This window comes from Salvelinus sp. IW2-2015, linkage group LG28 (genome assembly GCF_002910315.2).
Source record: "Salvelinus sp. IW2-2015 linkage group LG28, ASM291031v2, whole genome shotgun sequence".
NCBI lineage: Eukaryota > Metazoa > Chordata > Actinopteri > Salmoniformes > Salmonidae > Salvelinus > Salvelinus sp. IW2-2015.
In genome coordinates, this window is record NC_036868.1 from 16761434 (window position 1) to 16779745 (window position 18312).

Sequence of the window (18312 nt, forward strand, 5' to 3'; positions counted from 1 at the left end):
CTGATGAATTGCCTGAAAAACAATAGCATGACAATTGTTTTGGGATTTATGATCTAAATCTATTTAATTTTAGCAAATGAATGACTGACATTGTTCATTTTCAGGTCCACCATTACCAGCAACTCTCTATGAGTACATGATTGAAATTGAGCTGAACACCACAGACGTTACAGTGATAGATCAACTGAGAGCCATTCTGAGAAATGCTATTTTCCCTGTCAGAATCAATAATCTGACACAAATCACTGGTGTTAACATGTCTACAGGTAAGACTTCAATGTGCAAGTTATTATTTTTAACTGCTTAAACACCGATTAAGTGTCATTTTGATATCTTAATCCACTCTCATGTCCTCAGTTTGCTACCCAAATGGTACTGGATTCCAGTGCAGATGTGAGGACCAGTATCGTTGGTCATGTGACCAGTGTGTCTCTTATGGGAAATGTGATGACATCACATCTGACACGTGTGGATGTATCAATGCATTCCTCCAGATGGACAGTACTGCCAGTCGTTCACTACCAAAGTAAGAACCAACATCCTACACATTTGCATTTGTTAACATTTTCTAATATGTTTAACTAACCAATATCCTATTTTCTTCACCTCAAAGATTTTACAGCATGTCAAACAACAACCTCTCCTACAACAGGTAATGAACGACAAAAATATATCTGACGAATTGCCTGAAAAACAATAGCATGACAATTGTTTTGGATATTGATGAATCTAAATCTATTTAATTTAGCAAATGAATGACTGACATTGTTCATTTTCAGTTCCAACAGTACCAGCAACTCTCTATGAGTACATGATTGAAATTGAGCTGAACACCACAGACGTTACAGTGATAGATCAACTGAGAGCCATTCTGAGAAATGCTATTTTCCCTGTCAGAATCAATAATCTGACACAAATCACTGTGTTAACATGTCTACAGGTAAGACTTCAATGTGCAAGTTATTATTTTTAACTGCTTACACACCGATTAAGTGTCATTTTGATATCTTAATCCACTCTCATGTCCTCAGTTTGCTACCCAAATGGTACTGATCCAGTGCAGATGTGAGGACCAGTATTCGTGGTCATGTGACCAGTGTGTCTCTTATGGGAATTGTGATGACATTGCATCTGACACGTGTGATGTATCAATGCCATTCCTCCAGATGGACAGTACTGCCAGTCGGTTCACTACCAAAGTAAGAACCAACATCCTCACAGATTTGACTTTTGTTAACATTTTCTAATTGTTTAACTAACCAATATCCTATTTTCTTCACCTCAAAGTTTTACAGCATGTCCAACAACAACAACCTCTCCTACAACAGTAATGAACGACCAAAATATATCTGATGAATTGCCTGAAAAATAATAGCATGACAATTGTTTTGGGAAATTGATGAATCTAAATCTATTTAATTTTAGCAAATGAATGACTGACATTGTTCATTTTCAGTTCCAACAGTACCAGCAACTCTCTATGAGTACATGATTGAAATTGAGCTGAACACCACAGACGTTACAGTGATAGATCAACTGAGAGCCATTCTGAGAAATGCTATTTACCCTGTCAGAATCAATAATCTGACACAAATCACTGGTGTTAACATGTCTACAGGTAAGACTTCAATGTTTAAGTTATTATTTTATCTGCTTACACACCGATTAAGTGTCATTTTTGATATCTTAATCCACTCTCATGTCCTCAGTTTGCTACCCAAATGGTACTGGATTCAGTGCAGATGTGAGGACCAGTATCGTTGTCATGTGACCAGTGTGTCTCTTATGGGAAATGTGATGACATACATCTGACACGTGTGGATGTATCAATGCCATTCCTCCAGATGGACAGTACTGCCAGTCGGTTCACTACCAAAGTAAGAACCAACATCCTCAACATTTGACTTTTGTTAACATTTTCTAATATGTTTAACTAACCAATATCCTATTTCTTCAACTCAAAGACTTTACAGCATGTCCAACAACAACAGCCTCTCCTTCAACAGGTAACGTACGACCAAAATATATCTGATGAATTGCCTGAAAAACAATAGCATGACAATTGTTTTGGGATATTATGATGAATCTAAATCTATTTAATTTTAGCAAATGAATGACTGACATTGTTCATTTTCAGGTCCACCATTACCAGCAACTCTCTATGAGTACATGATTGAAATTGAGCTGAACACCACAGACGTTACAGTGATAGATCAACTGAGAGCCATTCTGAGAAATGCTATTTCCCTGTCAGAATCAATAATCTGACACAAATCACTGGTGTTAACATGTCTACAGGTAAGACTTCAATGTGCAAGTTATTATTTTAACTGCTTAAACACCGATTAAGTGTCATTTTGATATCTTAATCCACTCTCATGTCCTCAGTTTGCTACCCAAATGGTACTGGATTCCAGTGCAGATGTGAGGACCAGTATCGTTGTCATGTGACCAGTGTGTCTCTTATGGGAAATGTGATGACATCACATCTGACACGTGTGATGTATCAATGCCATTCCTCCAGATGACAGTACTGCCAGTCGGTTCACTACCAAAGTAAGAACCAACATCCTCACAGATTTGACTTTTGTCAACATTTTCTAATATGTTTTACTAACCAATATCCTATTTTCTTCACCTCAAAGATTTTACAGCATGTCCAACAACAACAACCTCTCCTACAACAGGTACCTTTCGAAATACCTACTGAAAAACATGACATCGTTTTTGCAAACCATATAATAGTTATGTTGTCATGTCTATCGATAACCTACAGTAGGCTACATTTCATGCTCTTCAAGTCATAGTTTTATAATTTCCAGTCTCTACTCCAGCTGACCCAACAACAGCACTAATCACAGTAACCAGTTAGGGCTGTCCAATGAGATAAAGCAGTTCATCCCACAACACAGCTCATCACAATTACCAGCAAATACAATCAAGTACCTGTGAATAGAGTTTGTTCTGAACTCATCACACATTTGTCACAATCTCTCGGTCTCTCTGTCACTCTCTCACTCTGCTTTAGACTCTACGACACCTGAGGCCAACACTACAGAACAAAGTACTACAGTTGATCCCACAACACAACTGATCACAGTTACTAGTAAGTATCATCAAGTTGTCGAGAACAAAGCTTGTCTGAAACAGAGTTTACCACCAAAGCATGTAACACTCAATCACTATCCCACTGGGCACAAACTGGTTGAATAAACATTATATCAAAGTAATATGTCAACGTATTGTGATGTGGAATCTACGTGGAAAATACATTGGATTTGAAAAAGTCATCAACGTAAAATGTTGTTTTTTGGGAGAAATGTCAACCACAGGCTTATGTCATCATGGTAACCAAATTTCAACATAGTCAAACCTTGTCTAAAATATGTTGAATTTATACCTTTAAAACAATGTCAGATCTTCAAGGTTATATCCATTATCAGAAAAAAAAAACAATTCGGTGGACAGTACCTCCTACTGGAGTATTGATCTATCTTCAATTACCCTTTGGTGACCAGTGGGGTATCACAGTGCTTAATCCAAAAGCAGAACCAAATGACCTGGGTTGCATTTGAGATTACATTAAAATTGGCCTACATGGTGCAAGAGATCAATGACGTTCGAGATCCTGCACAGATTATTACAACAATTGTGAAGATCTCCACAGACCTGTACTTATGCCTGCTATCTTGAACATGCATGTTTTATATGATTACACAAGAAGAAATGTACAGTTACAGGAACCTCAACATGTGGCCACGGATGTGTTACTAATTTTAAGGTTGACTTTTCCATTCTTTAACGTTTATTTTGGTTGAGTTGGAGATGTGAATCCAACATCACTTGTTAACTTGTCAACAAGTTAATAGGATACTTATTGTATTTCAAAAGTGATATTGAATTATGTTTGGTTGTTGATGCAACCAAATATCAACATTTGAAGGAGATTTGTCTTCTTCTTGGATAGTTCTATTCATGCCACTGACTTAGTCTGGCTTGAATTCCAGTTTGTCTACAAATTAATAATTGATTTGTTGTATTCATGTCTCCATCTCAACAAAAAATTTAAGTTAAAGAATAGTACTACATCAAATCAAAATGTATGCAAAGTGCATTTAACTTTTGATTTGATTTAGTCCTACTCTTTAACTTCCAGAGCTTGATCAACTTCTCAACCAAATATTTCCCAATTATCCACGTTGAAATGACGTGGTGTGCCCACTGGGATGTTACTTCCATGCTATAGACTCTACAACAACTGCACCCAAAACAGAACAAAGTACTACAGTTGACCTCACAACACAACTGACCACAGTTACCAGCGTGTGTATGCTAATATGTTTCAGTTCAGAACGATGTTGCGATAACGTGTCACTATCTGCTACAACAGAGCTGACAGCAGTGAACAGTATTCTAATTAAGCAATAATGTCCGAGGAGGTGTGGTATATGGTCAATATACCACAGCTAAGGGCTGTTCTTAGCACGACGCGACGTGAGTAACTGTATACAGCCCTTAGCCGTGGTATATTGGCAATATACCACAAACACCAGAGGTGCCTTAGTTCTATTATAAACTGGTTACCAACGTAATTAGAGCAGTAAAAATAAATATTTTGTCATACYCGTGTTATACGGTCTGATATTCCATGGCTTTCAGCCAGTTAACATTCAAGGCTCGAACCACCCCATTTATAAGGGGGTGGGGCCAGAAACTACACCCCCCCCCCGGGCCTTATTAGTTGTGCTTCTAAAGGCTAGATAATCCCTCCACCTGACAGGTGTGGCAAGCTGATTAAACAGCATGATTATTACACAGGTTGCACCTTGTGCTGGGGACAATAAAAGACCACTCTAAAATGTGCAGTTTTGTCACACAACACAATGCCACAGATGTCTCAAGTTTTGAGGGAGTTTGCAATTGGCATGCTGACTGCAGGGAAGTCCACCAGAGCTGTTGCCAGAGAATTGAATGTTAATTTCTCTACCATAAGCCGCCTCCAACGTCGTTTTAGAGAATTTGGCAGTACATCCAACCGGCCTCACAACCTGCAGGCTACGTATAACCTCGCCAGCCTAGGACCTCCACATCTGGCTTCTTCATCTGCGGGATCGTCTGAGACCAGCCACCTGGACAGCTGATGAAACTGAGTATTTCTGTCTGTATTAAATCCATTTTGTGGGAATTTATTTTTCCTGAATGTTCTCTCAGGCCCACACAAGGCTGCGGTCCTGCCCAGTCATGTGAAATCCATAGCTTAGGGCCCAATTAATTTATTTCAATTGACCGATAATATGAACTGTGACTCAGTAAAATGTTTGAAATTGTTGCATGTTGCGTTTATATTTTTGTTCAGTATATGTTTTGAGGTTGGACTTTAGCACTTGTAGCACGTTAGCACTTAGGGTGCACCGGTTGGTGTCACCTCATTAGTCAGTATGTGTTCCATCTCTGCTGGGTTGTCCGTCTCGTTAGTCAGAAGGATGTTTAACCTGTTGTCACGCCCTGACCTTAGAGAGCCTTTTTATTTCTCTATTTGGTGAGGTCAAGGTGTGATTTGGTCGGGAAATTCTAGTTTGTCTGTTTCTTTGTTGGCCGGTATGGTTCCCAATCAGAGGCAGCTGTCTATCGTTGTCTCTGATTGGGAATCATACTTAGGCAGCCTTTTAACCACCTGTGTTTGTGGGTAATTATTATTTTCTGTGTGTGTGGTGTGCGCCACGGGGTGCGTCACCTTCGGTTTCTGTTTACCTGTTTTTTTGTGAAGGTTTCACTTTATTAAAGATGTGAATTACAAGCTGCGCCTTGGCTCATCTATGACAGGGAGTTTGAAGACAGTGATCGTGACAGAATTACCCACACCAGAAGACCAAGCAGCGTGCGCCATCTTGGAGAGACGAGCTGACCGGGAGGAGATTATGGCAGGGGACAAGACCCGGTCACGGAAGCCCGAGAGGCAGCTCCAAAAAGAAATTGGGAGGGGGCACGACGGGAGATTGGCGGAGGCAGGGTTTAGACCTGAGCCAACTCCCCGTGCTTACCGTGTGGAGCATGTGACCGGTCAGGCACCGTGTTATGCGGTGATTGCGCACTGTGTCTCCAGTGAGCATTCACAGGCCGGTGCGCTCTGTGCCGGTGCCCCGCATTTTGCCGGGCAGAAGTGGGCATCCACCAGGACGGTTGTGCAGCTCTACGCTCGAGACCTCTAGTGCGCCTCCACGGCCCCAGTGTATCCGGTGCCTGCTCCACGCACCAGGCTTCCAGTGCATCTCCCCAGTCCGGTGAGACCTGTTCCGGCTCCACGTGCCAGGCCTCCAGTGTGTCTCCCCAGCCTGGTAAGCCCTGTGGCAGTTCCACGCACCACGCTGCCAGTATGTCTCCTCAGTCCGGTGAGACCTTCCGGCTCCACGTACGAAGCCTCCAGTGATGATCCATGGTCCGGAGCCTGTAGTGATGATCCATGGCACGAAGCCTCCAGTGATAACCCATGGCCCGGAGCCTGCAGTGAACATCCATGGCCCGGAGCCTGCAGTGAACATCCAGGGCACGAAGCCTCCAACGACAATCCATGGCCCGGAGCCTGTAGCGACGATCCATGGCACGGAGCCTGCAGCGACTGTCCCCTGTCCGGAGCCTGCAGCGACGGTCCCCAGTCCGGAGCCTCCAGCGACGGTCCCCAGTCCGGAGCCTCCAGCGTCCGGTCCCCAGTCCGGAGCCCTCCAGAGAAGGTCCCCAGTCCGGAGCCTCCAGCGACGGCCCCAGTCCGGAGGGCTCCAGCGACGGTCTCCAGTCCGGAGCCTGCAGCGACGGTCTCCAGTCCGGAGCCTCCAGCGACGGTCACCAGTCCGGAGCCCCAGCGACGGTCCACCAGTCCGGAGTCTCCAGCGACGGTCCCCAGTCCGAGCCTCCAGCGACAGTCCCCAGTCCGGAGCCTCCAGCGACGGTGCCGCAGTCCGGAGCCTCCAGCGACGGTCCGCAGTCCGGAGTCTCCAGCGACGGTCCGCAGTCCGGAGTCTCCAGCGGCGGTATAGAGCCTACCGCGGGGGTCCCAATCCAGAGCCTCCGGCGATGATCCACGGTCCGGCTCCTCCGGCGACGATACACGTTCCGGTTCCACGGAAGCAGAGGGATCAGGTCACTGCGGAGCGGGGGCTACGTCCCGAACCGGAGCCGCCACCGAGGATAGATGCCCACCGGGCCCTCCCCTATAGAGTCAGGTTTGCCGGCCAGAGTCCGACCTTTGCGGGGGGTACTGTCACGCCCTGACCTTAGAGAGCCTTTTTATTTCTCTATTTAGGTCAGGGTGTGATTTGGTGGGAATTCTAGTTTGTCTGTGTCTTTGTTGGCCGGGTATGGTTCCCAATCAGAGGCAGCTGTCTATCGTTGTCTCTGATTGGAATTCATACTTAGGCAGCCTTTTAACCACCTGTGTTTGTGGGTAATTATTATTTTCTGTGTGTGTTTGTGTGCGCCACGGTTGCGTCACCTTCGTTTCTGTTACCTGTTTTTTGTGAAGGTTTCACTTTATTAAAGATGTGGAATTACAAGCTGCGCCTTGGCTCATCTATGACAGGGAGTTTGAAGACAGTGATCGTGACACCTGTGTTGGCACAGGTGATATCTAAGAGTGGCTGGCCCAGTGCTCCAGTTGTGCAGTCGTAAGACCTTTAGTTGACTTCCTATTTTGATTTCTAGACATACAATCATTTGTCTGATCTTCCCTGTTTTCGTTTTGCTCCACTTTTTGGTTTGCTTACTGTCTTAAAGTTTGATGTGGGTTTTTCTTTTGTTTGCCTGTTCTTGAGCAAATTTAGTGAGCGCTCATGGTCGGTGTCTTTTAGGTTTCAGTTGTTGTTGCTAGTCAACTTTCAGGGGACACCCCCATGAGTGTCTTTCAGAACCCCTCTTAAAACCCCACCATATTATTTTGGGTTGTTGTCAGTGACTCTTTGTTAGTTCCCCCTTCTGTTTGAGCAACATTATTTGGTTTTCTTGTCGGAGGAACGTATCATAATGGGGAGCTCTTCCGGGATTTTGTTTCCCATGAGTATGGTAGTCACTCTAGTCACCTACTCTGACGCTCTAATGTGCCCAGATATTTGAGTGTTCAAAATACACTTTTGTGGTAGAGTTTCCGTACCTGACATCCACCTTGAGGGGTTATAAGGGATGGTGGAATCATTTTGAAAGTTGCATAAACACACAGACTTATAAAAAAAAGCCTGGACTTTAAGCTGGAAACATTTGTGGAAAACCCTACATGGGAGATGCTAGATAAACGTACAAAGGTGAATCTGTGTAAAGCGTTATGACATCAAAAGGTGTATTTGGCGATCCAAAAGCATTAGTCAAAGATTTGATAGTTGCTGTTTTGGTGGAGGAGGAAATCCTCTCGGAGAGAGGGGCTGATGAAAAGGGTGCTACGTGTAGTAGAGCACATCCTGTAGACGTGCAACTATGGTTGTTAGAACTAAAGGCAAAGTTGGAGCAACAAAATGTTTAGCTTGAACAACAGATATTAGTGTAAGGACCGACGCCGGAGATACGTGGAGTTGACATTAATTATGAACAGACAAAGAGCAAGACAGAAACAGCGTCAGCACACAGATACACAATGACAAACAATGCAGCAGCAGGGAACAGAGATGGGGAACTGACAAATATAGGGGAGGTAATAAACAGGTGATTGAGTCCAGGTGAGTCCAATAATAGGCTGATGTGCGTGACGGGGAAAGGCAGGTGTGCATACTGATGGTGGCAGGAGTGCGTAATGCGGGGGAGCGGGAGCAGACGTGACAGTACCCCCCCCCCCCCCCCCTCTAGGGGCGCCCCCACCTTCCCACCTGGGCAAGCCTGACGGGCCGGGCGAGGCACGGGCGCTGGACAAACCGTCTGGGGGTAAAATCCAGACAAACCAGTAGGGGCGTGGGAGCCTGGCGAACCGGCTGAGGCGTGGGAGCCTGGCGACACGGTTGAGGCGTGACAGCCTGAGGATCCCGCTGGGCCATGGGAGCCAGATGAGCCGGCTGAAGCGTAGACGCCTGGTGAGCCGGCTAAGGCATAAAACCTTGGCAATCCGGCTGAGGCCTGACGTGGGATGGGCACCTTCCGAGCCAACCGGGGCAAGAAACCTCTCGAGCCCGCTAGGGCATGACAGCCCGACGAGCTGGCTTAGGCAACCCTGGTTCCATCGGTGGCGGCCCCGGACCCGACGTCACCACCAACTGGAAAGCCAGCACTCCCCGATGCTTAGTTTGATGCGCTGCATTCTGTAAGGACCAACACCGGAGATGAGAGGCAGGTACGGGGAGTTGACATTTAATTGTGAACAGACAAAGAGCAAGGCAGAAACAGCGTCAGAACACAGATACACAATGACAAACAATGCAGCAGCTGGGAACAGAGATGGGAAACTGAGTCAGGGTGAGTCCAATAATACGCTGATGCGCGTGACGGAGAAAGGCAGGTGTGCATACTGATGGTGGCAGGAGTGCGTAATGCTGGGGAGCCTGGCGCCTTCGAGCGCCAGGGAGGGGGAGCGGGAGTAGGTGTGACAATTAGAGCTTGAGCACAAGGAAAAGGAAAGAGAACTTGATGAGAGATTGGAACAACAGGGAATGACAAGATGAGTGTGCAGCCAAACAACAAGAGCAAGAACGTGAACATGCAGCCAGACAACAAGAACAGGAATGTGAGCATGTCGTTCGACTAAGAGAGATAGATCTGGAAACACTCTGAATCTAGTAAGGCCATCCTGCACCCTCAACAGTTTGATCTTGGTTGGAATAGCCAACTTGTACCGCCTTTTAACAAAAAAGAGGTGGAAGTATATTTTACTCTGTTTGAGCGGATTGCCGCAAGATATTTGGTCACTGTTTCTCCAAAGTGTTCTTGTGGTAAAAGCTCAGAAAGTGTTCAACGCTTTATCTCTTGGCCAGAGTTCAGATTAGGACACTGTTAAAGCTGCTATCCTTTGGGCTTATGAGTTGGTCCCAGAGGCATACAGACAACAGTTCCGTAAATTATGAAAGACAGAATCACAAAGCCATGTTGAGTTCGAAAGGGAACAGGCATGTCTTTTTGATCGGTGGTGTGGTTTTCAAGAGGTCATGGGCCTTGTGGATTTAAAGACACTCATACTTCTCGAGTAGTTCAAGAATTGTCTTCACGAAAGTGTTGCCACCTGAGAGAGAGAAAAAGCTGTGTCTTCTTGTGGGAGCACTCCAGCCCATTATGTCTTTGGTTGGGACTGGTGWATCTCCTAAACAAGATTTTGGATCAGATGTGTATGAACCCTTTGATTCAGACAGGTTCGTCTCTGCAGAGTGGCAAGCAACCGGTGAAGATTCTGCGAGACACTGGGGCAGCCCAATCATTCATTTTGAAGGGTGTTTTGTCTTTGTCTGACACTTCAGCAAGTGGTTACAGTGTGTTAGTACAAGGTGTGGAGATGGGTTGCATGAAAGTTCCTTTGTATAATGTGGAACTGAAGTCTGATCTTATTTCTGGTTCCGTTGTCATTGGAGTGAGGCCTAGCCTACTGGTGATGGGGATCTCATTCATTTTGGAAAATTATTTGGCTGGAGGGAAGGTTGTGCCAAATCCTGTCGTTTGTAAGGAACAAAGTGTAGAGGAACCTGATGGGCTATCAGAAGAGTACCCTATAGTGTTCCCAGCATGTGCCGTTACATGTGCTATGTTTAAGAAAGTTTCCGGCAGAAAGTCTAGTGTTGAGGAGGATGTCAGTGATTCCACCCTAGTTGAGATGTCTGAGATGTTTATGGGTGATCCTGACTTGTGAAACCTCCTGAGTTGAACTCTCTCTTGAAAACCCCAAAGGTGAGCGAGTTTGTAGGACGGCTTAAGGAAGAGAGGGTCCGTACAGTTGACACTTCGATATTTAGGAAGCAGCTGATTGCTGAACAGAGTAAGGATATTTCCCTCTCCCCTCTTTTTGCTGAGATATGTCCAGAGGAGGAGTTTGATGAAGTTTGTGGGGTTACTTTGACAGAGATGATATTCTAATGAGGAAATGGTTCCCACGCCACTTCTGGGCAAGACGATTGTCCCTGTGTATCTCAAATTGTTGTCCCAGTTGCGCTTCGACAAGAGATACTGAGTTGGCTCACGGGGGTAGTATGGCAGACCATTTTTGAGTCAAGACATATGACCGGACCTTGCGTAACTTCTTCTGACCTGGTCTGAAACAGGATGTTGTGTCTTACTGTAAATCCTGTCACGTTTGCCAGAGGGCAGGTAAACTGAACCAAGCTGTACCAGTTGCACCTTTGCAGCCTATTCCTGCTTTTGTCAAACCTTTCTGCAGAGTTCCGGTAGGACTGTGTTGGTCCTTTGCCAAGGGTGATAACCAGTTTCCCTTAACCATCACTTTTGATGTGGGTGACCAAGTCCTGGTTTTGTTGCCCAATCAAGCAACATGCCTATCGAGTATATTCTGAACAGAGAGAGAAACTCCAGTGAGGTGGAGTTCATGCTTGAGCACGGCATTGCACAACATGGCAACAGTCCGTGGAATCGCCCTGTATATTAGTACCTAAGGCAGATGGATCTTTGCAGTCTTGTTCTGATTTTCAGAATCTCAATGCCGTTACTAAGTCGAACTTATACCCTGTGTCCAACGTCGACGACGATTGTGTGGACTGGGTTGGCACTGCTAAGTACAATGCTGATATGTATGACGATAACATATTGAGCACCCTGTGGGGTACTTTTCAAAGAAATTGGCCTCATATCAAAAACAGTACTCGAGAAGGAGACGCTTGCTTAGATACTGGCTCTTCAGCACTTCAAGGTTTATGTATCGGTCTCTACACCTCTGGTAACCCTCTCCTTTTCCTGCTAAAGACTAGCTCCATGAACCGCCAACTCCTCCGCTGGAACCGACAGTGTGTAGCTCTGGCTCACAATTTATTTTTACTGCACGTTTTACCGTTTTGGAGATGAAGGGGGACGAGAGATATATAGAAACTAACGTGCGTTTTAGGCAACCCCAAAAAAAAATGCATTTGGAAAGTATTCAGAACCCTGGACTTTTTCCACATTTTGTTACATTACAGCTGTATTATAAAATTGATTACACMGTTTTTTCCCCCTCATCAATCTACACACAATACCCCATAATGACAAAACAAAATAGGTTACATTTTGTTTTGCAAATGTATAAAAAAACTAAAAACTGACATATGACATTTACATAAGCATTCAGACCCTATACTCAGTACTTTGTTGAAGCACCTTTGGCAGAGATTACAGCCTCGAGTCTTCTGGGCATGATGCTACAAGCTTCGCACTCCTGTATTTGGGGAGTTTCTCCCATTCTTCTCTGATGATCCTCTCAAGCTCTGTCAAGTTGGATATTGAGCGTTGCTGCACAGCTATTTTCAGGTCTCTCCAGAGATGTTTGATCATGTTCAAGTCCGGGCTCTGGCTGGACCACTCAAGGACATTCAGAGACTTGTCCTGAAGCCACTCCTGCGTTGTCTTGGCAGTGAGCTTAGGGTCGTTGTCCTGTTAGAAGTTGAACATTCGCCCCAGTCTGAGGTCCTGAGTGCTCTGTAGCAGGTTTTCATCAAGGATCTCTCTGTACTTTGCTCCGTTCATCTTTCCCTCCATCCTGACTAGTCTCCCAGTCCCTGCTGCTGAAAAACATCCCCACAGCATGAGGCTGCCACCACGATGCTTCACTGTAGGGATGGTGTCAGGTTTCTTCCAGACGTGAAGCTTGGCATTCAGGCCAATGAGTTCAAACTTGGTTCCATCAGACCAGAGAATATTGTTTCTAATAGTCTGAGAGTCCTTTAAGTGCCTTCTGGCAAGCTCCAAGTGGGCTGTCATGTGCCCTTTCCTGTGGAGTTGCTTCCGTCTGGTCACTCTACCATAAAGGCCTGATTGGTTGAGCGCTGAACCTTCTGGAAGGTTCTCCCATCTCCACAGAGGATCTCTGGAGCTCTGTCAGAGTGACCATCGGGGTCTTGGCCACCTCACTGACCATGGCTCTTCACCCCCTATTGCTCAGTTTGGCTGGGCGGCCAGCTCTAGGAAGAGTCTTAGTGGGTCCAAACTTTTTCAATTTAAGAATGATAGAGGCCACTGTGTTCTTCGGGACCTTCAATGCTACAGACATCCTGTCTCTATGGACGATTCCTTCGACCTCATGGCTTGGTTTTTGCTCTGACATGCGCTGTCAACTGTGGGACCTTTTATAGACTGGTGTGTGCCTTTCCAAATCATGTCCAATCAATTGAATTTACCACAGGTGGACTCCAATCAAGTTGTAGAAACATCTCAAGGATGATCAATGGAAACAGGATGCACCTGAACTCAATTTCGAGTCTCATAGCAAATGGTCTGAATACTTATATAAATAAAGTATTTCTGTTTTTTATTTTTAATAAACTTGCTTTAATAAAATAAACTTTCTAAAAGCCTGTTTTAGCTTAGTCATTATGATGTATTGTGTGTAGATTGATGTGGAATGTTTGCAAGTTTATTAAAAATAAAAAACAGAAATACATTTCTAATTCGTGATAGTTTGCAGGCCATTTGCTATTAGACTCGAAATTGAGCTCAGGTGCATCCTTTTTCTATTGCTCATCCTTGAGATGTTTCTACAACTTGATTGGAATCCACCTGTGGTAAATTCAATTCAAGCTGTAACGTAACAAAATGTGGAAAAAGTCAAGGGGTCTGAATACTGTTCTGGAGCCTTTTGGTCTCAGACATGGCACTCCGGTAGCAGAGAGAACAGTCTATGACATGGGTGGCTGGAGTTTTTTACATTTTTTTTTCAGTCTTATCCTGGCACAGCCTGGTATAGAGGTCCTGGATGGCAGGGAGTTTGGCCCCAGTGATGTAATGGGCCATGTGCACTACCCTCTGTAGCACCTTGTTGTCTGATGCCGAGCAGTTGCCATACCAAGCGGTGATGCAGCCAGTCAAGATGCTCTCAATGGTGCAGCTATATAACTTTTTGAGGATCTGAGGGCCCATCCCAAATAGTTTCAGCCTCCTGAGGGCGAAGAGGCATTGTCCTGCCCTCTTCACAACTTGGTGTGTTTGGACCATGATAGGTCCTTAGTGATGTGGACACCGGGGAACGTGTAGCTCTCGACCCGCTCCACAACAGCCTAATCGATGTGAATGGAGGTGTGTTCAGCCCTCTGTCTCCTGTAGTCCACAATAAGCTCCTTTTTCTTGCACAAGTTGAGTGAGAGGTGAGTACAGGGGGGGACTGAGCACGCACCCCCTGAGGGGCCCCAGTGTTTAGGGTCAGTGTGGCGATGTGTTGTTGCCTACCCTCACCACCTGGGAGCGGCCTGTCAGGAAGTCAAGGATCCAGTTGCAGAGGAAGGCGTTCAGTCCCAGGGTTCTTAGTTTAGTGATGAGCTTGGAGGGCACTATGGAGTTGAACGCTGAGCTGTAGTCAATGAACAGCAGASTGATCATATAGTCCTCTGGAACAGCTGGTGCTCTCACGCATGGTCCAGTGTTGCTTGCCTCGAAGAGAGCATAGAAGGCATTTAGCTCGTCGTGTAGGCTCACTTCACTGAGCAGCTCTTGGCCGGGTTTCCCTTTCTAATTTGTGATAGTTTGCAAGCCCTGACACATTCGAGCATCAGAGCCGATGTAGTACAGTTCGGTCTTAGGCCTGTATTAACACGTTGCTTGTTTGATGGTTCGTCACTGGACGCATTAGGATTTCTGATAAGCATCCGGATTAGTGTCCCACTCCTTGAACGCGGAAGTTCAAGCCTTTAGCTCACTGGGGAAGGAGTGGATTTCAAGTTTGATTTGATTTAGTCCTATTCTTTAAATTTGATTTTTGGTTGAGATGGAGCCACGAATCTAACGTATCAATTATTAATTTGTAGACAAACTGGAATTCAAGCCAGACTAAGTCAGTGGCACAAATAGAACTATCTAAGCAGAAGACAAATATCCTTCAAATGTTAATATTTGGTTGTCGACAAGTTAACAAATGATATGTTGGATTAACGTCTCCAACTCAACCAAAATAAAAGTTAAAGAATTGGAATAAGCCAGTGGCTCAGAAGAAGTACATACAGTGTACATCACCTTTAAATGTTGATATTTGTTGCGATGTCAACCAAACACAATTCAATATTACTTTTGTAATACAGTATAGCTTAAAGTTAAGACAATCTTACAAACAAATGTAAAATTCAACCTTAAAATGAGCAGCATATCTATGGCCACATGTTGAGGTTCCTGTAACTGTACATTTCTTCTTGTGTAATCATATAAAACATGCATGCTCAAGATAGCAGGAATAAGTACAGGTCTGTGGAGATCTTCACAATTGCAGTAATAATCTGTGCAGAATATCGAATGACATTGATCTCTTCYACCATATACTGTAGGTTTATGTTTAATGTAATCTCAACTGCAATCCAGGTCATTTGGTTCTGCATTTATATGAAGCACAGTGATAACCCACCGAGCACACTGGTTGAATCAACATTGTTTCCAAGTCATTTCAATGAAATTACGTTGAACCAACATGGAATAGGCATTGAATTGACATCTGTGACCAGTGGGAACACAATAATCTGTTGTATAAATAAACAAAACATTTGAACTTTGCTGTGGTTTTAAATGGTTAAAGCGAAGTGATATACATTTGGGTGACAACTTAACCAAAAATCAGACATTGTTTTTCCATTAGAATTTGGTGGGCTTTAAGATGGTGGAAAGCATAGTGATAACACATTGGAAATTCAACTAACTGTCTTTTTGAGTGGATGAGTATAGGTTGTATTCTCATTAAGCAACATCTCAACCAAATATTACCTAATTATCCATGTTGAAATGACGTGGTGTGCCCAGTGTAAAGTTACTTCCCTGCTGTAGACTCTACAACAACTGCACCCACAACAGAAGAAAGACCTAGAGCTTACCTGACAATACAATTGACCAAAGTTACCAGTATGTGTAGGATAAAATATTTTAGTTCAGAACAAAGTTGCATTAACATGTCACTATCTGTCACAACAGAATTGACAGTGGTGACCAGTAGACTAAGTGCTTATAAAGGCTAGCAAAAAATACTATTAGTTTATATTAATGTGTTTCTACTTTAATGTATCAATGTTGCTTATCTCTTGGTAGGCGTTACTATACCTACAGCCACAACAGAACAAATAACTACAGTTGACCCCACAAAACAATTTACCACAGTTATCAGTAAATACAATCAAGTACTAGTGAAAATAATTTGTTCTGAACTTCAGTGTCACGTTCCTGACCTGTTTTCCTTGTTTTTGTATGTGTTTAGTTGGTCAGGGCGTGAGTTGGGGTGGGCATTCTATGTTATGTGTTTCTATGTTGGGTTAAATGTGTTGCCTGATATGGTTCTCAATTAGAGGCAGGTGTTTGACGTTTCCTCTGATTGAGAACCATATTAAGGTAGGCTGTTCTCACTGTTTGTTTGTGGGTGATTGTTCCTGTGTTTGTGTCTGTATGCACCACATGGGACTGTTTCGTTCGTTCGTTCGTTCGTTCGTTCGTTCGTTCGTTCGTTCGTTCGTTCGTTCGTTCGTTCGTTCGTTCGTTCGTTCGTTCGTTCGTTCGCTTGTGTAGTCTGTACCTGTTCGTGCGTTCTTCGTGTATATGTAAGTTCTCAAGTTCAGGTCTGTCTACGTCGTTTTGTACTTTGTGTAAGAGGTTTCGTCTTTCTGTAATAAATCATTATGTCATCTAACAACGCTGCGTTTTGGTCCGACCCTTACTCCTTCTTCTCATCCGAGGAGGAATTAGACGAACGTTACATTCAGTTCTCCACACTTTTGTCACAATATCTCTCTGTCTGTCTCTAATTTAGACTCTACAACACCTGAGGCCAACACTACAGAACACATAACTACAGTTGACAACACAACACAACTGACCACAGTTACCAGTAAGTATCATCAAGTTCTGGAGAACAAAATGTGTGTTTCTTCCCTGCTGTATAGACTCTACAAACAAACCTGCACCCATAACAAGTCAAAGTACCACAGCTGACCTCACAAAACAACTGACCACAGTTACCAGTAAATAAATCAAGTACTCGTGAAATAATGTTGTTTCAGAATTTCAATTCTTCAATAAATTGTCACAATCTCTCTCTCTTCTCTCTCTCTCTCTCTCTGTAATTTAGACCTCTACAACACCTGAGGCCAACACTACAGAACAAATAACTAACAGTTGATCTCACAACACAACTGACCACAGTTACCAGTAAATAAAATCACGTTCTAGTGCAAATCAATTTGTTCTGAAATTCAGGCTTCACACTTTTTGTCACAATATCTCTGTCTGTCTGCCTGCCTGTTCTGTGTCTGTCTGTCTGTCTATCTGTCTGTCTGTTTGTCTCTCTCTTCTTCTCTCCTCTCTCTCTATTTAGACTCTACAACACCTGAGGCCAGCACTACAGAAAAATAACTACATTGACAACCAACACAACTGACCACAGTTACCAGTAAGTATCATCAAGTTCTGGAAGAACAAAATGTGTGTTTCTTCCCTGCTGTAGACTCTACAACAACTGCACCCATAACAGGACAAAGTACTACAGCGACCTACAACACAATTTACCACGTTACAGTAAATAAAATCAAGTACTGGTGAAATAATTTGTTCTGAAATTCAGTTCTTTCATAAAATTGTCACAATCTCCTTCTCTTTCTCTCTCTCTTTCTCTCTCTCTCTCTTCTGTAATTTAGGACTCTACAACACCTGAGGTCAACACTACAGAACAAAGTACTACAGCTGACACCACAACACAACTGACACAGTTACCAGTAAATAAAATCAAGTACTGGTGAAATAATTTGTTCTGAAATTCAGGGTCTTCACACCTTTTGTCACAATATCTCTCTCCTCCTCCTCTGCTGTCTGTCTGTCTGTCTGTCTGTCTGTCTGTCTGCTGTCTGTCTGTCTGTCTGTCTGTCTGTCGTTCTGTCTGTCTGTCTGTCTGTCTGTCTGCTAATTTAGACTCTACAACACCTGAGGCCAGCATCAACAGACATAACTACAGTTGACAAACAACACAACTGACCACAGTTTACCAGTAAGTATCATCAAGTTCTGTAGAACAAAATGGTGTTTTCTTCCCTGCTGTATAACCTCTACAACAACTGCACCCATAACAAGACAAAGTACTACAGCTGACCTCAACAACACAATTTACCACAGTTACCAGTAAATAAAATCAAGTACTGGTGAAAATAATTTGTTCTGAATTTCAGTTCTTCATAATTTCACAATCTCTCTTCCTTCAAGAGAGAGCTG

The 18312-nt window shown here is 44.0% G+C and overlaps 1 long non-coding RNA gene across 3 annotated transcripts; it reads left to right on the forward strand.

Annotated features, from left to right (window-relative positions):
• The first annotated feature begins 1459 nt into the window (after positions 1-1459).
• LOC111954107 (uncharacterized) lies at positions 1460-17463 on the forward strand. 3 transcript variants are annotated; one of them, XR_011474337.1, is made up of 9 exons: positions 1460-1618; positions 1710-1877; positions 1965-2006; positions 2138-2298; positions 2389-2556; positions 2646-2687; positions 3029-3106; positions 16862-16939; positions 17426-17463. It is a non-coding gene; the product is annotated as an uncharacterized lncRNA (long non-coding RNA). The 3 variants fall into 3 exon arrangements; XR_011474339.1 differs by lacking the exons at positions 1965-2006; positions 2138-2298; positions 2389-2556; XR_011474338.1 differs by lacking the exons at positions 1460-1618; positions 1710-1877; positions 1965-2006; ... (2 more) ...; positions 2646-2687; positions 3029-3106 and adding an exon at positions 4244-4321.
• Positions 17464-18312: the final 849 nt, after the last annotated feature.